This window comes from Papilio machaon, chromosome 17 (genome assembly GCF_912999745.1).
Source record: "Papilio machaon chromosome 17, ilPapMach1.1, whole genome shotgun sequence".
In the NCBI taxonomy this organism is placed as follows: Eukaryota; Metazoa; Arthropoda; class Insecta; order Lepidoptera; family Papilionidae; genus Papilio; species Papilio machaon.
In genome coordinates this window covers 1,305,943-1,330,916 of record NC_060002.1, presented here as the reverse complement: position 1 = coordinate 1,330,916, position 24,974 = coordinate 1,305,943, and the positions used below count along the sequence as shown (strand labels likewise).

The following is a 24,974-nucleotide window of genomic DNA, read 5'->3' as shown; positions in this document are numbered from 1 at the left end:
AAACCGGCGATTTTAGTCGATAGGCGACGTTCGTATGTACGGCGCGTCACTATCATTTCTATCTGTCATCGTCCAAAACAGTCGCTCGCAAGATTTGTTTCTCAACTTCATTATAAGAAAAGTCGAGTACTGTTGACATGAAGTCGCCTGTACTGACCAAATAGACGTTTTGCGTCGACGATTTAACGTTGTATGAAGAACGCTCGCAACGCGATTCTCACGTTATAACCATACAATATTTGTTTCGACGATTTATATTTCTTTGTGTACAAAGGGCTTTACTTTTATCAAACAAATTTAATATGATGTAAATATAATATGAGTACTTGGCTAGCAACTTCGTTAAAGTAAGGCTATCTACTTGGAAGTAACTTTAGGAGATAGCCTTAGTAAGTTTGACTCACTTTACTTTCCTATTTGACTATGCTTTGAACTAGTCTCTAATTACTTATTTATTAGAAACTAGCTTATACCCGCGACTCCGTCCGCGCGGAATGAAAAAAAAAAAAAGAAAACGGAGTAAAAATTATCCTATGTCCGTTTCCTGGTTCTAAGCTACCTCCCCATCAATTTTCAGTCAAATCGATTCAGCCGTTCTTGAGTTATAAATAGTGTAACTAACACGACTTTCTTTTATATATATAGATATAGATAACATAAGTATCGAGCTTAGATCTAAAAAAATTTAATACACGCTTGAAATAATCCATTTCAACGAATGTGGGAATTTCTAATTGTCCACATTAGTTATGGCTGAAGAAATTCCTACCGAGTAATGTCATCAAATAAAATATTTCATTAAGAAATTGTTACGGTCCAGAAAATTCCTTAATTTTTAACTTATCTTAGATCTTCTGTGTGCTTAATGTCCACTCTAGGTGGGATTGGCTACCGATCATTACGCGAAGCACGGGCAATAAAAAAAGTACAGCGTGCATAACAAAGGTAAAGTGTTGAAAATCAGTAATAATGAAGAATTCGTTCCGAACATTTTATAGTGTATCGAACTTTGATTGTAATACGGACTATTAAATGTTCATAATCAACATATACACTACTTTTATGTTTTATTCCGTTGATTTAAGGAAATGCATCTGTAATTACAGATGTCTGTGAGCGGCGATCGCTTCCCTATTTGAGCGAAATCTGGTGGCCGCTTGCTCTTTTGCCAATTTATAAAACCTACCTTGCCTACTGAAGAGCTCGGAGCCTATCCTAATTCGGAGGTGACTAAGCCATAACTCTATATGTATATACATTAATAAAGATCAAGAATTTCTTTCATTCTATAACAAACCACATAATTCGAAAATTCTAGAAGCAAAAATGAATCCCAAAAGGAGTATTTAAATAAGTTTTTTTATTTTTTATTATATTTTTTTATATTACAAGGTGGCAAACGAGCAAGCGGCCACATGAATTCGCCGAAATAGCGAAGCGACCGCTGCCCATAGACATTCGCAATTGCAGATGCGTTGCCTACCCTCAATCGACGAAGGAGGCGAGGCACAAAAAGATAATATTTAACCTTCCTATGCATCTCCTCCTTCACCACCTCCCCTTCCCACCCTTTCCTTATAATTTATAATAAAAGGGGTGGGAAGAGAAAGAGGACTAAAATTAGGCCTCTAGTGCTCTTTTTTTTCTACGATAATATGAGGAGAACTACTATTACAATGCTCTTTAACTTCAAAAATATTTGAATCTTATCATACTGAGTCTATGTTAAAAGTTACCTTTAATCAGTGAGTTACTTTTCTTATACTCGTATTCGTTTATGCATAAATTCTTTTAAGTATCAACCAGTCTAATTACTATTAAGTTTTGAAGAAAAGACTTCAACGAGATACTTGACTTAAATCACACTTATCGTTGGTTTCTCATACCAAAATCCCAGTAAAAAAATATAGTAATTCCACTCACTATCTTTGTTAAAGAGATAAAAATATGTTTCATACAGGGATTTTCGTTTCAGGAACCAACGATTAGTCATTCCTTTTTTGAAGACACGTGCATTACATCAACTTGAACGAAGGTATATGAATGGATTGTTCTATGTAAAGTCGTGATCAAGTAATAGTTTAAAGTGTTTTCCTGTAAGTAAATGAATGGCCAGTAGAAAATATCTCAATACCAGACCATTTATCATTATAATGCAACTTTATTTAAATCTAAAGGTATTTATAGACGATCCATGACATTTCGATGGCTCCTACGAATAAGGGCCAATATGCAAATTGACAACTTTACAGGAGAGGCTCTCGAAGTTTCAATCATATAGGAAAAAAGGTCGCACAGACACTTTTACACTTACACTTTTAATTTTGCGAAAAAAAACATTTACACCTGTAAATGTGTAGTTTTGTTTAGTGCATGTTGTTAACTAAACTAAGAGGTAGCTTTAAACATAAAAAAGTAAAAATCATCAATTTGTTACTTTGGCCCTTATACGTAGGACCCATCGATTTCTTATAAAATATGCCAAAATAATCACACCACTTATTTAATTACGCGCGAACGAAGTCGCGAGAAAAAGTTAGTTTTAAATATAATATCTTTATTAAATTATTCCTTATTTAATTATATTGCACAAAAACAGTGACAGATTCAAAACTCATAATCCCTAACGAAATTGACAGATTGTGAGCGGGCAACTAATGCAGGATCTAATCCTTGTCGATACAAAAAAATCAATATTAATCTTTATTCACTTGGAATAAAGTTTATAATCGAATATCCTATATTATAATGGTCCATTGATCCTTTTGTTCGTATGACGCTCGATTAATCCCTAAGGCACGCATCAAACTGTACTGCTATTGAATAAAGCTGTGTACACATTATAACACCGTATGGTCAGTCTGAGTTATTTTTGAATGCATTATAGTTGAAAACAATTTATATAACTCTCGAATCAATTTAACTTTTGTTAGGTGCATTTTATTAATATTATAAATGCGAATGTTTAGATGGATGTTTGTTTGAAGTTATCTCCGGAACGGCTTAACGGATTTTGATAAAATTTGGCACAGATGTAGAACATATAGACTTTTTAATTTTTTTTCATGCCGCGCGGACAAAGTCGAGGGCGACAGCTAGTAATATAAATTAGATAAATATAAATTGTAATGCAATCGCTAATTTGGCATTGACATTTAAGGTATTTTTATTTTACCTTTATCCATAGTGGAGTTACAAACTACGTAGTTATATTTTGTATTAAGACAAGTAGGGTTGGCGACAGGCAGGCGGGCGGCTGTAATAAATTAAAAGAAGACTTTAAGGTTTATAAAACCTTGTGTGTTGACATCATATGAGTGGGATAAGGCCAGAATGAATTTATATAAAGACAAAATAATTATTAATAAGTACAATTTAATTAAAAAAAAAACTAATGATCTAAATCATTTCGATATACTAATTTGTTACGAATTAAACAAACGGTTTCATCTTCAAAAGTGTATTTTAATTCTTTCGTGATTCAACAAGAATATAACGATCGATTTTTTCAAATTCCAATAAAATTATAAAACCTCTTTCAAAATATAAAAAGTTTTCAAAGAACAATATTTATCAAAGAATAAAACACTCACGAAGAATTCATCAAATTCAAAAAACTTTCGATTCGATTCGAAATATTCTTTAAAATAAACAAGTATAACTAAAACGCCACCTGGCGATATTAATCCGAAAACAAGACAGAGGTCAACAGAATGCAAACATATTGACCTAATGGGTTTACCTTTTGCATAATTTTTTAGCCGACTTCAAAAAGAAGGAGGTTATCAATTCGACTGTATTTTTTTTTTTTTTTTTTTTTTTATGTGTGTTACCGCGAAACTCCGCCCCTGGTGGTCCGATTTTGATGAAAAATATTTTAATCGAAAGGAAGTGCTTGCAGGTGGGTCCCATTTTTTTGTTTTTTTTTTTAAATAACTAGAAGACTAGTAGATTTTGAATATAGCTTCAAAATTTGTTGCGAACATTAGGGACATTTTTGCTTTCAGCGCTTACGTAGGCTAAACTATAGGACCTACATAAAAATGATGTATGGCGAATTGAAGCTCTTTAAATGTGCTAAATAAAAGTCCGCGATAGCATATATCTATCTTTTATAGTTTTCTCACAATAACCATTTTTATCTTCAGAAACATCAATTAAATTCATGCCCTATTTCCGACGCTATTATTCGAGTTCAGTATTAACCCTTATGTAAATAAACATGTTCATTATCAAGAGAATTTAATGTAGATTATATTTGCAATTGAAACTATATCATTCTGTCTAATAGTTTAGGAGATATCGTAAGAATAAAATTACGCGGAAACGAAAAATGCTACACGAAAAGCACAATTTTGCTTTCTGGGCTTACGTAGGTCAAACTATATGACTTACATAAAAATGATGTATGGAGTAATTATACATCCTTAAATTTGCTAAATAAACGTCTTCGGTGGCATATATCTATCATCTATGGATGTCTCACAAAAACCATGTTATTGTGAACAAACTTCGATTAAAATGCACACGAAAAACAGCGTCGTAAGCTTACGGCGCTATTATATTATATTCGATATGAATCCTTATCCAAATAAATATGTTTGATGGCTAGAGTATTAAATGCAGATTACGTTAGCCTTTAAACTATGTAATTCTGATCAATAGTTTGGGAGATATTAAATAATTAAAAACTACGCGCATTCGAAAAATGCTAGTGCGGCGCGCGGCTGGACAAAATTAAAGGCAGGCTACGATGTATTAGTTCGGTAATTTTCAATTTGTATACCGATTTTGATAATTATTTCATTGTTTAAAGGATAAGTGGTTATCTGCTGCATTCTAAATTAGTTTTTGAATTGAAGTACACACATATCAAATAGGAAAGTCCTTTTCTTTATTTGTCTTATTTATGTCTTTATATGTATTAAGGAAATTTGTAATTGAACTTCAAATTCACTAAAAATTGTGAAATAAAACAAAAATTTTAAGAAAAAAAAATAGCCGACTTCAAAAAAAAACAATCGCAAACAAAATGCACTCAAAAGTTACCTAAAAAAACCAATTTCAAACAAAATGCACTCAAAAGTAACCTAAAAAAACCAATTTCAAACAAAATGCACTCAAAAGTAACATAAAAAAAATTCAAACAAAATGCACTAAAAAGAAACAAAATAATGTCATGAAAACTCTCTAAACTCTAGTAGTTAGTAGTAGGGGCTCAGTTTTCCGCAACTCCACGACAAGCGCGTATTTTGGGTGTCTCTAAACTCTAAAGAAAGTTCTCTTCTTTCTTGTAACATGTCTATATTGTATAATTATTGTTATTTTGGAGTCGGTTTCGGCCTAAGTAGGGACATAAACGTAAGTATGTCTAATACATCTCAAATATAAAATTTCATATATTTACTTCGGCCGACACCGACTGCGAAATAACAATAATTATACAATATAGACATGTTACAAGAAAGAAGAGAACTTTCTTTAGAGTTTAGAGACACCCAAAATACGCGCTTGTCGTGGAGTTGCGGAAAACTGAGCCCCTACTACTAACTACTAGAGTTTAGAGAGTTTTCATGACATTATTTTGTTTCTTTTTAGTGCATTTTGTTTGAATTTTTTTTTATGTTACTTTTGAGTGCATTTTGTTTGAAATTGGTTTTTTTAGGTTACTTTTGAGTGCATTTTGTTTGAAATTGGTTTTTTTAGGTAACTTTTGAGTGCATTTTGTTTGCGATTGTTTTTTTTTGAAGTCGGCTATTTTTAAATATTTAGTTAGTGCATTACACCTACACAACAGCAAACAGTACTTGCATCTGCACACATCTGTGTGTGTGTTATTTATATAATAATATTAGCTATACTTAATATTATGGAATATTTATTTTGTATATTTATACAGATGGCTATGATTTTAGAGCTTTTGTGACTCTTTTTCTTAATACTTTATAGAGCATTCGTTAATTTAAAACTACGGCTGTATACTTTATTTTAATATGTTTATAATTTTTAAGCTTATATAAGTATTTGTGACAACATATTAGAATGTTTATTTTAATCAGTCTAATAGAAAGATGTTATATGAGTATTTACAAGTCAAAACTCGTAATAGCTTTCAAAGTCAGTGTAGTGGTCAAATAAATCCAATATCATCTTATTAAGTCTGTGTCAAAATAATTCGGTTGACAGATAGCAAAAAAAAAAACAAATATCTAAACAAATATTCCGGCTGCGATTGGTATGTCACCGATCGATCGTGAATTCTGACCTTTCGTGATTTGCCTACAAAAATTATATTTTTAAATACTTATTGATGAAGTAGCATCAATCAATAGCAAAGTGACGTATACATTTGGCCAGTGACAATTGGCCCATTCAATACAATTTGCTTAGACAAATTGCATAGTGGCCGCATTCGCGATCGTACGGTCACACGTACATTCTCACGGCGCGAATCTTAGTCCACATTCATCAGTGACGGAGAATTCGTTCTAATTAATAATGACTCCATGAGTCATTATAAAAAGATGTTCTTTTTGTTGACATTCACGAATGTGTTGGCCCGATTTCAATTAATATATGTGTTATACCGTGCGTTTTTTTATATTACAAGGTGGCAAACGAGCAAGCAGCCACATGAATTCGCCGAAATGGCGAAACGACCGCTGCCCATAGACATTCGCAATTGCAGATGCGTTGCCTACCCTCAATCGACGAAGGAGGAGACGCACAAAAAGACAATATTTAACCTTCCTATGCATATCCTCCTCCATCAAATTCACCTTCCCTTCCCATCCTTTCCTTTTAAGAAAATGGTAGAGAAAGAGGACTAAGATTAGGCCTCCGTCACCACACTCATCAGACGAAACGCAGAATTGCTTCCACTTGACGTCTGTCTTCTGTGTGGTTGTGGTATTTCACTAGACGAGCCGGCACGAATGTGCAACTGATGTTGTTGTTCCTGGCGTCTACCACTTTCACTGCCGAAACCTTTTATAATCTTTAATGTCTTCGTTTTTTTTTAAAAAGAAATGAGTTGGTTGACAAATTTTATACAGATTTTCTGCTATGGAAATCTTACAATCTTAGCAGCATACACAAAAATTATGTAAAACGTTTAATAGAGAATGAGTTCTATTATTTTTTTTCTATCATTCATTTGTTACACTAGCTTTTGTTTAAATGTAATTATAAAAATACAAAGGGAAAATAATCGGACTAAAGACATCAACATAAACACTTTTGTTACTTAAATATTCCTCCAAAATCACATACCAAATTAAAACGTCAATTTCAAAATGTTCAAGTGCTCATTTACCTACACTGCGTTACAATGCCATTTGATTAATTTAAGCATGTCGGTGCTTCGATTGTGATAAATAATATTACAAAACATTATATTGGAATCCATTTATCAAAGTACAGCTCGGCTCGATGTTGCGACGCCTAGTTACAACAACTACTCGTCTTGTAACTGTTCTTGATAATGGATATAACTTTAAAACGATCATTAGAAACTTGTTTATTCTAAATAATTCGAGTTTATAATTGGAAAAATGCACCTGATATCGCTTAATTTGCAAGGGCACTCCCGCATAAAACTACAACCATCATAATCAGATCACTATACGTCCCCACCGAAGGGCTCGGAGCCTACTCCAAGTTAGTGGTGACTAGGCCATAGTCAACCACGTTGATCCAGTACGTGTTGGTTGACTTCACACATATCATTGAATTTCTTCTCAGATATGTGCAGGTTGCATCACGATGTTTTCCTTCACGGTAAGAACGTCGGATAAATGTACATATGTCAATCGAAAAACAGATTGGTATATGGCGGGATTCGAACTCAGGACCTGCAGATTGCAAATCAAGTGCTTAACCCCTAAACCACCGACATAAATTGCCGGAGGTGATACAGAAAGATCTCCCTTCTTTTATCCATCTTTTTCCATGTCAAGTCTGAGTATACATTTCAAAATGCTTAAATGATAAATAAAATTTACATTTCATTTATGAACTTCGAGTTTTATTTACTTTTTATTAGTTGGAGTTTTCTCGCCATTGAAACAAGTCTTATTAGCCAGTCCAAACAACCAATGTAATGTAACTATTAGCCCGAAATGTCAAAATATTCACACTAAAGATGGTATGGTTTGGGAGTTAACATGTTTAATATAATTTTTTCAACGGTGCGAACTCACGTTTCAAAAGTTGTAACGTGTTTTTCGATACTTAATAATGATCTTACATAAATCTGAGTTCATTATAAAAATACACGTGTTATCCGAGAGTATTATGACACGCTAGTTCTATGTACCGGATACTAATAAGCTTGTGTACAAACCGACAAACATAATAAATACTTTTATAACACGTGATTGTACAATTAATAGGGATTTTAAAAATTCCTGAACCACAGAGTAACTATAAAGAAAACATCAAGAAATTTATTTTATTTTTATATAGGAAAAGTAACTGCTAATTATTATAGACTAGCTGTCGCCCGTGACTCCGTCCGCTCGGAATTAAAAAAAAAACTTAGAAGCCTATGTGTTCTTCCAGACTATATTCTATTTCTGTGCAAAATTTCATCAAGATCCGTTGAGCAGTTCCGGAGATACGTTCAAACAAACATTCATCCATCTAAATATTCGCATTTTTAATATTAGTAAGATTATAAATTATGTGACTATTTCAGATATTTTAGAAAACAAATTACGCAAAATATACTTAAAGCATGTCATGCATTTGTATTATTTTCCAAGAATTTGGAATATAATACATTTTATACTGATTTGAAAAGTTACCACAAATGTATACGAATTGAATTGAAATGAATTGAATTTTAATAATATTTTTGCATATTATTAACTAAACAAAAACTAATATTATATGAATTGACGATGCTGTTTTACACTGTAACGTGACCATAAAAATCAGTTGTTACAGACCCATATCGAATAAATCTAATTCGGTTATAAAACGTAAGTGTGAAGCGATTACACGATCATCAATAAAGGTTTACATTCGAACACGCGATACAATGTGTTTACATTACTCCAAACAAATGTATAAAACATATTGTCATCCCTTTTCATTATATTTAACAAAACAGAGATAACAATGTCTTAATACAAGTGTCACGTTATGTAATTTGATCACGCGATTCACGTGTTAACTTCCTAAAGATTTGTCACGTTGTCACAAATAGCGTGTTAACAAGCTTTTATAATTGTAATTATCACGATGACATGCATTTTGTTATCGTTTAAAAAGACCGAATGAGATTGTAATTTCTTATGCAATAAAAAATGAATAACTTTTCGTTACGCATGAATGGTGTGGAAATACTGAAAACAGATATCACGTAAAAATAAATATTTGTATGTCATATTATAAAGGTGCAATTACATAGAAATAATTAGAATTATAGTGACTTTATTTTAAATAAGCAAGAGAGGTGGTAGATCTCGCAATAACCATTTTTGTTGGGTGTACAAATGGGCCGGGTCGACCGGTACAATACCACGACCACACAGAAGACAAGCGTGAATTGGAAGCAATTCCGCGTTCCGTCTGATGAGTGTGATGCCGGAGGCCTAATTTTAGTTCATGTTCCCTTCTCACTCTTTTCTTATAAAGAAAGGATGGGAAGGGGAAGTGGATTTGATAGAGGAGGGGACGCACAGAAAGACGATATATCCTCTTCCTATGCGATTTAAGGTAGGCAACGCATCTGCAATTGCGGATGTCTCTGGGCAGCGGTCGCTTCGCTATTAAGGCGGATTCATGTAACCGCTTGCTCGTTTGCCACCTTATGATATAAAAAAGGTGTGTTAGGACAGAGCCAAATGGAGGTACTCTCTATCTATTTCACAGAGTTACGAGCTCGTCTTGAGGGTTATGTTATTTTTGTTGTGGTACATTTTAAATAATGTTTTAACCTTTAATTTATAATATGTTTAGTATGGACTTTTTCCACTAGGTTACTCATTCAACTCAAAGTCATTGAAGTGACGTGATAAACTGTAAAATTCTTACATATTTCTTTTACCGATTAGTTAAAGATATCAAACGGTACTCGACCTAATTGCCACAGTTAATGAGTACATCACTATTAATTACTAATTCCTAATACCACCACCGCCCAGATACGCTATCTCCAGATAGTTCAAGATAGGATTTCCGATTTATAGTTGCGTTCGATACGTGGCCTTAATTACCACAGGTCGCCGCTTCGCGACACGTCTCAGATCGCTATCATTTAAATGGATACTTTTAACGGTTATTGATACAGTTGCCAATTTAACAATGCTTCGAAGGAAACATTGTTCAAATGTCAAGGCTATATATTGTTTTAAATCAAAGACTAACTTACGAACGGAGAGAGTTAAGAAGTATCTAAGAATATTTGTTTAAGGGACTCTAAGTGTAACCACTTAATTATTATGTCATTTACGGTGGGTTTCCGAGACCAAATTATTCATTTAAAACATATTGTTATCTCTAATTTGTGAAAGATAATGATCCATCCATCCATCCATTCAGCCTCGTAACGCCCACTGCTGGGCATAGGCCTCCCCCAAAGATCGCCACGATGATCAGTCCTGTGCCACCCGCATCCATGATACTCCCGCAACCTTGACCAGATCATCGGTCCATCTTGCGGGAGGACTGCCCACGCTGCGTCGACCTGTACGTGGCCGCCATTCTAGTACTTAAAGATAATGATAGCCATGGCGATATGTTTTACACAGAGATTTTGGTCTCAGAAACCAATGGGTAGTATTGACGATTCTATAAGAGTTGACATTTTACGGTTTACGTAAAAACTATATTACGCTATATTCCTTAAAAAGTCGCGTCTTACAGAAATCTGGAAAATATTTTTCATGTATAAGACAATTGACGATTCACTACCCTAGTTGCTTTGACAACAGCAAAACATTTTCTTGTCCTCAAATATTCAGACACTCCCTCGCATATTTAAAACGTATTCACCATATAAATCCACATAGCGTAATTATCAAAGATATATCCGACCTCACTATTTATACAAACTAATGCATATATCTCGGGTTTGCACGATTCCATATAAAAACAGGCGCGGGCCCCGATACCGTGGTGATTTAAATCGGTGCCCTAGCCGAGGAAATGTCAGAGTATAGCTGCCGTAAGTAATGGAGTACGGCGGTACTACTGATTTGTGGGGATCCACCATCTGATATATTCAAATTCATTGCATGAACACATCGCTGATTCTAACCTATTTAATGATCACTGCATCTGGATAACTGTAAAGTTCACGCTGTTGAGCTTACGAACTACACAATAAAGATTCAGTTGATCTGAGACAATTTTCTTTCATTTAGACTTACTTTCTGACTCTAATCTTCTATGTAACTCCTTAACCTACCTTGAGATATATGTTATGTTTCGTAAAAGTAAAATAATACAGTTAGTTTTATTCAATGTAAATAAAGCTAGATTCAGCACTGTCAAGTTGCATGTATAACTTGACAAGTTGAAGTCGAACGCTTCCTTCAGCAGTTTAGACTGACGCCGCCGACTGCGTCCCTCCACGTCACTCGACGTCACTCACGTTACACGGCGTCACTTCAGTACGACTGTTTGACTTCTAAGTGAAATGCGACTTTCGTAGTCTTAGTATATTTAAATTTGTAACATCTGTTTAAAAATGAATTAAATGAAAATGTTATTGCTGTTATACTTTCGCACGGTAAAAAGTAGTAAATAGAAATTTTATTTTAACATACTTTAATTTGTCGACACTTCTCTTGATTGTTTGTTGGAATAAGTTCCTTTATTTGGTAGAGCATTTTGATTTTTAGAATCTACTAAGCCTTAATTACCATACTAGTTAATTCTAAATTAGACCACAATATCGTTAATATAAAACCGAGTTACTGCGGTTTTTTTTTTTCAAATTATAAAAGCTGCAAGTAGAAAGTTTGCTGGCCAACACGAATGCATCTCGTGGGATCAGTAAAGTGATTATACGCACGAATTCGCTATTAATAGTTCCGTATTGTTTACGGGTTCGAATCGATAAGAACACACCACATGTACTCCTTTCTATTCACGACGTTTCTACTGTTTGTAGATTAATTTTTACTTCTGTATGTACAGTCAGCTGCATAAATATGTTACACATTTATAACATTTTAGAAACTTATATAGGCCTTCTGTTTCAAAAATATTTATGCACATATATGTTTATAACATGTGTTTGTGCTCGGAAGCAGATACATGTATATATATATTTTAAACAAAAAGCCTGTACAAGTTTCTAAAGTTTTGTGAATGTGTACATGTTATGCAGCTGACTGTACTATTTAATATATTCATAGTTTTGCCGTAAACTGTAGTACTAAGGTCTTATGTAGAATTTAAAAGAGACAAAATGAAAAAAACATTTCTATAATACTAGCTGCCTGGGACAGCGATCGCGTGGAATTAATAAAAAAGTAACTCTGTGTGGTATTCGATACTATTCCAAATGTCTGAAGTTACGTTGGAACACATCTATCCATCGACAATTTTGCACTATTTTCCCAGTACCTACTTTCTGTCATATCACACAACGCCAGATGTATTTGTTAATAAACGTACGTTTTCTTAAAAGAAATCAGAGCAGTCGCGATGTAAATAATGACTTTTTCAACTACGATCGAAAATCGATCAAACATATCGGGTCCGACAAATAACGACCTCGTCACGCCGACTGATATTGATAGGTACGATCGTGTAATTAATCCATCGGCGCATCGCGGGCGACGCTCACAAATAACTCACTCTAACTTAGTTTAATCTCAATTCATTAGCTTAATTAAACTAATGCTCAGAGCACGATTTGGAGCGAGCTTTAGGGATACGATAAATCTTTTCGCTGTTCTTTTTATTTGATCATTCATCTGTACATTAGAACGTGTATTGCTAGACTGTGGTTTTTTTACAACAGATAAGGTTCTAAGTGTAACCGGGATTTATTAGGACGAAAGATTAAATGGAATTCTTCGTTTAATAACATTGGTATACAAAATTGTAAGGGTACTTAGCGAATAAACGATTTAATTGATATTAATTTTGTTGCCATCGTTTTCACTAATAAAATTAGGCAACGCACTCAAACTGTTCAAGATATCTTTGGGTACTAGTCACTTGAACATCGTGTGAATTTCTTGCTCGTTAAAATGAATCATCAGAAAATATTATGTACTAGCTTTTACCCGCGACTTCGTCTGCGAAGAATAAAAAATAGAAAACGGGGTAAAAAATATCCTACGTTCGTTTTCTGGTTCGAAGCTACCTGCCCACCAATTTTCAGTCAAATCGATTCAGTCGTGCTTGAGTTATAAATAGTGTAACTAACACGACTTTATATATATATATATAGGTATAGAAGATTATATCTCTACTCCAGAAGCGATTAAATCATCAAAAACATATTTAAATTGCGTGAGACTAAAAGCCATTAATGTTACTAAATATGAAAACAACTTCCTATTAACTAATGGATATCCAATCTGTAATAGTTTATCTAAGACGCAATTAAATTTATCAGATCTGTATAAATCTAGATAGCTCATAAGTGAACGAGATAAACTAAAGAGAATATTTCTAACAGTGGCAAGATTAATTATGTTTTAATTAATGACGTAATAGATGATAGTAGTATGCATTAATTTGATGAAATTCTTAAGGTGAGTATACATTGATCGCAAATAGCAGTAGAAGCAGATTCATCTCCCTGTCCTTGTCCTACTTACTTGTTGGCGCACCTGGTTTACGTCCTTCATATAGTCTACCGTCATGTCAGTCGTCACACCCTTCTTAATCATGTCGCCTTTCCAACAATCCATCCATCTGTTCCTAGACCTACCTCTACTGGTGTATCCGTCCACACTCATATTTAAAGTCACATGTGATTCTTCGCTCCTTAAAACAAGCATATGTCACTCTAAACCTTAACTTCTCAATTGTTCTACTACAGGTGCTACTTTCAGACTTATTCCAATATACTCATTTCGTATCCTATCCAATCTTGTTACAACACACATCCATCTTAATATTCGCATTTTCTCGAAGTAGACAGAAGAAGCAGTCTGTTATTACTAAATATAACATAAAAAACAATTTCAAACAAAATGCAATCAAAAGTAACCTAAAAAAACCAATTTCAAACAAAATGCACTCAAAAGTAACATAAAAAAACAATTTCAAACAAAATGCACTAAAAAGAAACAAAATAATGTCATGAAAACTCTCTAAACTCTAGTAGTTAGTAGTAGGGGCTCAGTTTTCCGCAACTCCACGACAAGCGCGTATTTTGCGTGTCTCTAAACTCTAAAGAAAGTTCTCTTCTTTCTTGTAACATGTCTATATTGTATAATTATTGTTATTTCGCAGTCGGTGTCGGCCGAAGTAAATAGATGAAATTTTATATTTGAGATGTATTAGACATACTTACGTTTATGTCCCTACTTAGGCCGAAACCGACTCCAAAATAACAATAATTATACAATATAGACATGTTACAAGAAAGAAGAGAACTTTCTTTAGAGTTTAGAGACACGCAAAATACGCGCTTGTCGTGGAGTTGCGGAAAACTGAGCCCCTACTACTAACTACTAGAGTTTAGAGAGTTTTCATGACATTATTTTGTTTCTTTTTAGTGCATTTTGTTTGAAATTGTTTTTTTATGTTACTTTTGAGTGCATTTTGTTTGAAATTGGTTTTTTTAGGTTACTTTTGATTGCATTTTGTTTGAAATTGTTTTTTATGTTACTTTTGAGTGCATTTTGTTTGAAATTCGTTTTTTTAGGTTACTTTTGAGTGCATTTTGTTTGAGATTGTTTTTTTTTTTGAAGTCGGCTATTTTTTTTTCTTAAAATTTTTGTTTTATTTCACAATTTTTAGTGAATTTGAAGTTCAATTACAAATTTCGTTAATACGTATAAAGACATAAATAAGACAAATAAAGAAAAGGACTTTCCTATTTGATATGTGTGTAATTCAATTCAAAAACTAATTTAGAATACAGCAGATAACCACTTATCCTTTAAACAATGAAATAATTATCAAAATCGGTATACAAATTGAAAATTAACGAACTAATACATCGTAGCGTGCCTATAATTTTGTCCAGCCGCGCGCCGCACTAGCATTTTTCGAATGCGCGTAGTTTTTAAATATTTAATATCTCCCAAACTATTGATCAGAATTACATAGTTTAAAGGCTAATGTAATCTGCATTTAATGCTCTAGCCATCAAACATATTTATTTGGATAAGGATTCATATCGAATATAATATAATAGCGCCGTAAGCTTACGACGCTGTTTTTCGTGTGCATTTTAATCGAAGTTTGTTCACAATAACATGGTTTTTGTGAGACATCCATAGATGATAGATATATGCCACCGAAGACTTTTATTTAGAAAATTTAAGGATCTATTATTACTCCATACATCATTTTTATGTAAGTCATATAGTTTGACCTACGCAAGCCCAGAAAGCAAAATTGTGCTTTTCGTGTAGCATTTTTCGTTTCCGCGTAATTTTATTCTTACGATATCTCCTAAACTATTAGACAGAATGATATAGTTTCAATTGCAAATATAATCTACATTAAATTCTCTTGATAATGAACATGTTTATTTACATAAGGGTTAATACTGAACTCGAATAATAGCGTCGGAAATAGGGCATGAATTTAATTGATGTTTCTGAAGAAAAAAATGGTTATTGTGAGAAAACTATAAAAGATAGATATATGCTATCGCGGACTTTTAATTAGCACATTTAAAGAGCTACAATTCGCCATACATAATTTTTATGTAGGTCCTATAGTTTAGCCTACGTAAGCGCTGAAAGCAAAAATGTCCCTAATTTTCGCAACAAATTTTGAAGCTATATTCAAAATCTACTAGTCTTCTAGTTATTTAAAAAAAAACAAAAAAATGGGACCCACCTGCAAGCACTTCCTTTCGATTAAAATATTTTTCATCAAAATCGGGCCACCAGGGGCGGAGTTTCGCGGTAACACACATAAAAAAAAAAAAAAAAACAGTCGAATTGATAACCTCCTTCTTTTTGAAGTCGGCTAAAAATCGGTCGATACAAGAACTGTGTTAACTTAAGATACGTAGATAATTTTACCGAGATTCGATTTTCTGTTTCATCTAACGAGTTTGTTTTGTTTCCTTGTTTTATAAATGTTTATGATCATAAATTAACTTTAATTTTCTAGATATTTCTAGAGACTGTTTTTAAGTTACCCGTTATCCATATGAGTACATCCGCAAGTTATTGTGAACGTAATAAAAAACATAAATAAGAGTAATAACTTTGTTACAAAAAAGCCATAAAATACCGATCATATGAGACTAATTTATAAATAGTTAAGTGACAATGAATAAGCATCATAATGAAGCAATTTGCAATCATCCATAACAACCATTTCGTAGCTCTTTTGTTCCTTGTTACTGTTTACATAATTTGTATTACTTCAATTACTTCAATAATCACTTTAATAAAAACAACAAAATATAGACAACGATGTTCTAATGTTACGACGTTTGTTAAAATCCATATTACATTATTAAGCGACAATAGCCTAATGGGTACAGCCATTTAATCGCGTGGTCAAAGGTTCAAATCTTGCCATTTGATTATTGTAGACCATATCCTAGCATAAACCTAGATTTTACCTTACTTACATAGTTGAATTAGTACTACCAAAAAAAGTGTAGTTTTTTTTTATTAAAAATGAAAAAAACTTTATAGTGTCTAGCCTTTCTATACTAAATAGACGTCAACAATTGTTAATAAGAAGGCTTGTATAGATCTATAATCAGAAGTCGCGTTAGACCGGGCCGTGTCTTCGGCCGTTTATCTCGAAGTAAATATCTCACATTGTCAGCCAACAAATTTGAAAGTCCTGTTCGGGCATACACAAAGATATCTCTGAATTATGATCGGCGGTACTGTTGGCTATCTCTAATTAACATCGCAACGACTAGCTGATCGATGGACGCTAGTACATTCGGCTTTTATATTACGAACAACTTTTAATTGACAGCCCTGATTAGAAATTTTTATGAGGATGTTTTTAATGTGTCCCTTTGGCCTTTGACATCGGGTAGGGTTCCCACAAGAGGTCGAGTTAGACAAGAATCTGTTGCACACACGGTGTAGAAGATTTATTACACTTTAATATTTTAGACTTTGAAATATAGTATCGATAGCGTACATGTATTTTTCTTAATAGAGGTAGTGCCGCATATAAAAAAGATATTTTACTAAAGTTGACAAAACGTAAAGCTTTAAGTGTATATACTTTCTAGTTTTGTTTTTTTTTAATTATAGATAACCTAAGCCCAGCTTGCTGTGCAATTCCAACGTTTAAGTTATTTCAAAACTCTAAATACTTAAAAAAAATCACATATCATGATCATCATCATCTCTGTAAGCAAATAGTATCATTATAAAAGAAAAGTTTTTTTTATATAAAGGGGGCTTTAAACTTTAAATGACGCGACGCCCATGGACACCCGCAACACCAGAACGGCATAAGGGAGTTGTCGTTTCTTAAAGGCCGTATCTATTTGAAAAAAAACACTGAGCATAGAGTAATTAGTTACATCAAAATTAGTATAACATTTTTGGTGTAATTTGCGTCCGATACTTACGACCGCTACATAAATTTTAAAACCAATTTTGTTGATGACGATACCGAAATCGAAATCTGTCCAGTTTCTTACAAATAGGTGTCAAATATAGAGGCACCGTTTTTTTTTATTTTTAAATAAATTACTATTAATTTTTTAATCTGAATAGGTCAAGATAAATCTCACGATAAGCTATCCTGACATCAATAGCTCTTAATGATGGGGTTGTAATCTACCCTTGGTCAATCATTTTATTGTCCAGTGGTAAGGGGATGGAAACTACGAGGGTGTATTTTAAACAAATAAACTATTAACGTCATTGTAGGTCAACCCCTAGCACTAATTGTTGATAATGGTTTGTAAAGCCTGAGGCACAACTGAAGCGATATGTAAGCGAATCAAAATCTAATTTCTATACACATTTTCATTCTCTTAAATATCGCTTTACTACCATCTCAAGCTTAAGTTGACTTAAATCTACTAATTGTTTATTCTTATTAGGATGTTTAATAATTAAAATAAATAAAATAAGTAATAAAATTAAAGAAAAATCTTTTAGCTGTAGTTAAACTTTAGTTTCAAGTTAAATTTAAAAAAAAATACCTTACCGTTTAGTGTACAAGTGCCTTTATTTAATGAAGGTAGACAAAAAACACTGGGAAGCGACAAGTGTCCGTCAAAAGTGTATTCGCCCTTAATTAAACTACCGCATTGGTTACAGCTGCCTCCACACACATAAACTTACTCTATACATTGGAAACAATGACATGTCATTCAGCTTTTTTTTATAAACTCTGGACCCTCCACGTGCATCGCTAATGCGTTTCTGTCGCTACAAAAACTTTAAGTAACCGTGAAGCTTTTTTTGTCTTTCATTTATTTAATCACTTATTCAAATCACTATTTGACAATTTCAAGATTAGTCACGTGTTATTTATATTTATCTATGTACATTCGTAGATTTCAAATGCGGAAATATGTGTACAAAAACATACTCGTGCTATTCATCTCTTTCACCTCCTTTAAAGAAAACAGAGTCACTTACTAGTCTGATTCCATTTCTTAATCTCGTGAAGGCAACAACATTCATTTTATAAAACACTGGCAGTCTTCGGCGACTTCGTCAGCACAGAATTAAAAAAAAAACTATAATTTGCCTGTGGTCCAGACGTTCCGGAGATCACCTGTACAACCACGGCCTTGCGGACAGACATAATAAAAATTAAAAATTATTTTTTCGTTATCAGCAACGCAAATATTGACTGTCTTTTTTTTATATTACACACAGACACTCCAATTTTTATTGATATATGTATATAAATAGATAGAATGGATGATGTAATACAGCGCTTTCGTATTATGACAAAGTACACGATTAGATTGATGCAAAGGAAATGCTTCATATAATCAACACAAACAAAAACACATCTTTAAAGGAAGTCAAGAATAGCTCGCATAGATGTGTCATCAGGATACTGGCCGGTTGTAAACCTTTTTCTTATGTCATAATTAAAATTCACATCGAGCTCCTTGTAATTGAGAAGCATAGTTAAGTTACTCCAACTCAATGCTGCGTAAACTTGAGCAAACGGTTTGCTATTTTTTTTAATAGAATAAACATACCCTTATCTGTAAACAGAATGCAATATAGTGACTAAGAAATGAATTTATTATTTAGTTTTTGCAAGTTGATTCTACGCAGACGGAATTAATGGTATAAGTACAATGTACATGTTTATAATTTATATTATATTAAGAACCTAAATTAAATAGGAAATAACATTTGAATAAATTAAAAAAAAATTAATTTAAAAAACAAAAAAAATCGTCTAAGCAACATCGTGTTAATTTTCTTGCTTACATTAATCCTATAGCGCTAGTGATTGAAGAATAAATTCTTATCGATAGTGTCGATAATTAAATTGAAAAATCGTCGCCGACGACGTACAAATTGGGCGTAGTGATAATGACAAAGCACGACCGTCTGAGGTGACGAGATAGGGGATAAGGGGGAGAGCCGGTTCGATGGATGGGCCGATAATGTCGATAATGTGGCGGTCGCGCCGTGTCCCCCCTAATTGAAACATATCGTCGACAAGCGCGCGACGACAGCAACAGACGACCCCATCACTGTCCACGCTTGTCCATTAAGGGGACGAGTCTACACGAAAATTTTATCGACTAACTCCGGGCTAACAACTTTAAACTTATATCGATAAGTTTAACGTTGATTGATGTTGGAAACGAGAAATCACTATTTCATTGTTTGATTATCGCGTACATTTAATTAACACCTACGTGGGGTAAAGTTTTGTTACAAATGGCGCACGTAGGAGTAGCTTTTTCAACGTTAGGTCGAAAGGTCGGTGTTATCGTGGCGGTCAGGGTGGCCGGACGAAATGATTAAGAGAAGGAAATAACATTAAAATAGATTCATTGGTGCAGTTCTAATAAGGAACGAATTTATATAACATTATCGTAGATTTTACTTATTAATAATTAAGCCACCAAATTAATCTTAATGTCAAATAATACTTTAATATAGCGTTATCAAAAATTCTTAGATAAACATTTACATTTCATACATTTGCGACTCTCTATTCGGTATATAGAAAATGTTTACAACCTAATGAACGTGTAAATAGGGTATGTAACTAATTTAACAGATAGGATTGTCAATCGAGTCAAGATGCTTCTTCAGTAATTTTATCGATATTTTTTCATACGCTCAAATAGTAGTATATTGTTGTTATCGAAAGTAAGCGCATGAAAAAAAAACATGATAATTTTTACATAACTATGATTCAATGGAGATAAGATAAATAAGTATGTTACAAAAATTTCTAACCCGAAAATGAAAGCATAAAGTTATTTGCAGTGAGTTTTCCAAAAGACAATTGGCAGCGGTGGGATTCGAACCCACGCCTCCGAAGAGACTGGTGCCTTAAACCAGCGCCTTAGACCGCTCGGCCACGCTACCCGATAACAAATATTCTGAAATATTTAAACTGAATACATTGTGTTAACAATGTTTATAGTTATTTTTATCCGTAGACAAAATGTTAGTCAAAATAATAGAGTTTTTACTTATTGGTTTAAAACAGTGCTAACGGTAAAATTACTTAAAATATTTACAATAACTGTAAAGTTGTATTCTATTCTGTAAAATAACCAACAACTAAATATCGATAAATAACAAAGACATCGACATCGATAAAGTATCGATAATGAATGCAAACCGATTACGACTAAAGCACAGCACGCTTCCAAAATATCTTCGACCTCGCCTCATTTATACTATTTATATTTAAAAATGTGATCCAACAACGAGCACCAGTAATAAATATGATAATTTAAATCGTTGATTTCTTTGATACGCGAACAATTTATTTACATAACAGTGATATTTTATTTTACTTATTATTAGACTAGCTATAGCTATTGCCCGCGATTCCATCCGCGCGAAATTAAAAAAAAAATAAAGCCTATGTGTGCTTCCAGACTATGTTCTTGATTGCCAAATTTTAAGTTAAATTTTTTTGACACTAATAAGGTATACTTTCTTAAAGTGAACAAAAAGATATTGTTTCAATTATAAAGTGGGCAATAACGATGTGTTATAAAAAGTGATTTTCCCGTACCGGGAATCGAACCCGAGCCTCCTGGGTGAAAGCCAGGTATCCTAGCCACTAGACCATACGGGATACAGATAGATATCTCAAAATATTGATATGACCGCGGCCCATAGACATTAATAAAATTAGAGTGTCCGTTTATATACTATCGAAAAAAAATCTATTTCGTACCGTTGCCGGTGTACGCGTTGCCGGTAACGAAAAAACAATCTTTAACCGTCCGATTTAATTTTGGTCCGTCTGTCTGTCTGTCCGCAAATCCGCATTTGTTCCGGGTAATCTCCGAAACGGATGGGCCGATTTTGACGAGTCTTTGCAGAAAGGTAGCTGATGCATGCGGGAATAATGTATATAGGCTGCTTATTTTCTTTACCTTGACGAAGTCGTTCGCGTCCACTAGTTCGTAATGAGTTAAAAGGTTGCCTATCTTAAAAGGATTTAAACTAAGTAATCATAAAATAAAAATGAAATTTATTGCATTATAAGTCGCAAGAAACGCAGAATAATTCTAGCATTACAATAGTTGTTTTAAGGCATTAAGTAAGTAGAACAAAACCAACATTGCGATGTTCGATAGAGGCAATTATGTTGTCCACCTGTTATCTTCGTCCCCGGTGGCCCGCGCCCTCAACCCTAGCGCGGCCGCTAATGGGAGCTGGAGATAATTGGCTATTGATTCGGTACTGTGCAGGCTTGCCTCTAGGGTTGTCAATTTAGGCCATCTTTATATTACGTTATGCACGCTTAGGGCTTTACCAACTTACGCTTCAGAGTTCGATTTAAATGGAAAAATAGATTAACAAGTCTTTAATAGGGTAGCTTAAAGTAACTGTCAATTTTCTCTATATTTCTTTTTGTAGTTTGAACACTAGCTATTTTTAACTGACAAAATAATGACTGACAAGCAGATATACGCATTTCTTTTGTCTTTATTTTTGTTCTCCACCTTTATCTACACTCTTCTCATCGGTTATCATGAAGTATTAATAAGATCTTCTAAGAATGTATGTTAATATTTATAACTATATTTTTGACAGCCCTAGTGTGGCTACTTTAAAATCCACCTCATTGTTAGTAGATAACCCGTTCCAGTATATTTTATAGTTCGACTTTCTAATTGATTGGTTTATTTACTTTGAACATAAAACATGACGGCAACAAAAGAGAATGTTATGGTATTTTATTAAGCTTTTAAAAACAGATGCTTTATAATTAATTATCTAATTCTAAAATAAACTCTTGTTAATGTTATGTTAACGAACATGATCAAAGATTGCACAGATAATATAAATATGAATGTTTTAATCAAAAGATATATGTTATTACAAAATGTTGTTTAAATTTCATTCGTCTTTTACACTTTATGCATGGTTTTATTACAAATAAAATGCTTAAAATCCACAATGAAGAAATCTCATTTGAGACTCACGCTTCTAAAATAGCAATGGCCACTGCGGTAATAAAACTTTGGTCCTTCGAGCCAGATCGAATGCGGTATTCAAAATGGACGTCAGCGCAAAGTTTCAGATTTCAGTCGCATTGTGTGCGATGGCGCATGCGATGCCCCCGACCAATCAGGGCGGTTTATTTTCCCAACATCCGATTGGTCAGCTTTGTCGTCGCAACGATTGTAATCAATTTCGCGCGCAATTTGTTCCGTCGCATACGATACGACGGCGATATTGTATCAGAGCAATTACGATGTCTACTACTTAATTGTGGTCAAGATAAAGGTTTTGTTAACTTACTAAAACGAAACGAAAAGACAATAGTTGTTTTTTGACCTCTATTAAATTGAAGTTCCTTTAAATTATTCCAATAGTTTTCTCACAGATATGGACGTCGTCCAGTGACATTCTTGTCTATTAAAATTGTGCTTTCACTAATTATTTGAATTGCTTGTACAATACATATAATTAATTGTCATGGTTAGTTAAATACAAGCATATTGGATGGGATACCTTCATGATAAAATCCAACATTATTTTTTACGGTTGTTAAGTAGAGGTAGAAGCTTTATTTAGGCAAAACTCTCCTAAACAAAAGAAACAAAACAGGTGTTGAGTGAAGAATTATGCATCCCATCTTTTTTGCGTTGTATAGAGGTGGCAGACTGGCCAGTTGGACCTTTGCCTTTTTAGTTAAGAAAAAATATAGATAAGAAAAAGAGTGTAACGCGGGAAGTCGAAGTATTAACAACGAGATGTAGAAGTGAATAGAGTTTGATGGAAATAATCATTTAAATATGTATAAAGTTTTATTAAAAGGATTAAACATGGTAATATAAAACTATTTTATTTGCGCGTACATTTTCAATTTCTACAAAAGGTTAATATATCTCTTATGTAAGATAATATACCTTAGACGAAACTCGCTTTTATATTTTAATTAACTTTTAACAGTTTAACATTTTTATTTACTTAACAAAAAGAGGAATACAGAATATTCATATAAGGAAGTATTGTAAATAAAGTCCATTAAAATGGGTACACGGACATGTTAAATTATTCCAAAGTACACTTAAATAAAACTATTTTAATTAGAACTATTCAATGAGCCGAGTACGAGCGTAAAGCTGTAACGAACTACATGTACGGAACGGTTTAACGAATTAAAAACATTATTATTATTTACTCAATTTTGTATTCTATTCCTTAGGAATAAGGTGTCTTTCAGTTGTTTACTTCAAATGCTTTAATTTCTCATACGGTAGCTTGTGACCTCTTTCACACACTTTGCTCAGTAACACCTAATTCATATTTCATTTAGTAATTATACAAGGCTTTTAAATGTACAGGTAAAGTACGAAACTTAATCAATTTGCCTTTAAATTATAAGACTCTACCATAGAAAATTCTATTACATATAATATTAAATTGAAATATAAATGATTATTGTTATTAACTCTACGTAATTATGATTAAAAATTAAAATTTTTTACTTTGAATTAGAATCTCATTGTGTTTATATTGATTTACACTATTATATGTTTCAAGAATGTAGTAACAAAAGTTAACTGTACGGTTTAAAATTTTATTATAGTTCCTGCACATTCTCGTAAGATAACAAAATTGTTTGAAATTAAGGAATTTATCACTTTTAACTGTGAGACCAAAATTTCTGTAAAGATTCCATCATTCCTGTCGTTATCTTTAAAAAAACAGAGATAACAATAATATTGTTTAATTATGTATTAAATGGAGGTTTTGGTCTCAGAAACCTAAAATTAATCGGTTAATTAAGCTTCTAAATTTCAAACTGTTTTTTGAGTAAGCATTTCAACTCCCGTATGGTCTAGTGGCTAGGATACCTGGCTTTCACCCAGGAGGCTCGGGTTCGATTCCCGGTACGGGAAATCTCTTTTTCTTTTTGACACAATTAACAATTTGATAGTAAATGTTAATAAAATATTTGTGTTATGTTTTTTATTTTAAAACTTCGTTGCATGTGCAAAAAATATTGTGATTTAGTTTGATTTGTAATATGATATTAAGCTTGTAATTTTTTTATATTTTACCCACTTTATTATTTTAGTTATGTTTTAATAAATTTTAAACTATAATTATTTGCTTATAAATAATATCGATAAATATATTAATAGCCATGTAACATCACTATCAACAATCGACACGGGGGTCAACGGTTCC

At 33.0% G+C, this 24,974-nt stretch overlaps 3 non-coding genes across 3 annotated transcripts; 1 reads left to right on the top strand and 2 right to left on the bottom strand.

Moving 5' to 3' along the window:
- Positions 1-20,590: 20,590 nt before the first annotated feature.
- Trnal-aag lies at positions 20,591-20,672 on the bottom strand. The gene has a single exon. It is a non-coding gene; the product is annotated as a tRNA-Leu (tRNA).
- A 652-nt stretch (positions 20,673-21,324) lies between these two features.
- Trnae-uuc lies at positions 21,325-21,396 on the bottom strand. Its single transcript has one exon. It is a non-coding gene; the product is annotated as a tRNA-Glu (tRNA).
- A 3,214-nt stretch (positions 21,397-24,610) lies between these two features.
- Positions 24,611-24,682, top strand: Trnae-uuc. The gene has a single exon. It is a non-coding gene; the product is annotated as a tRNA-Glu (tRNA).
- Positions 24,683-24,974: the final 292 nt, after the last annotated feature.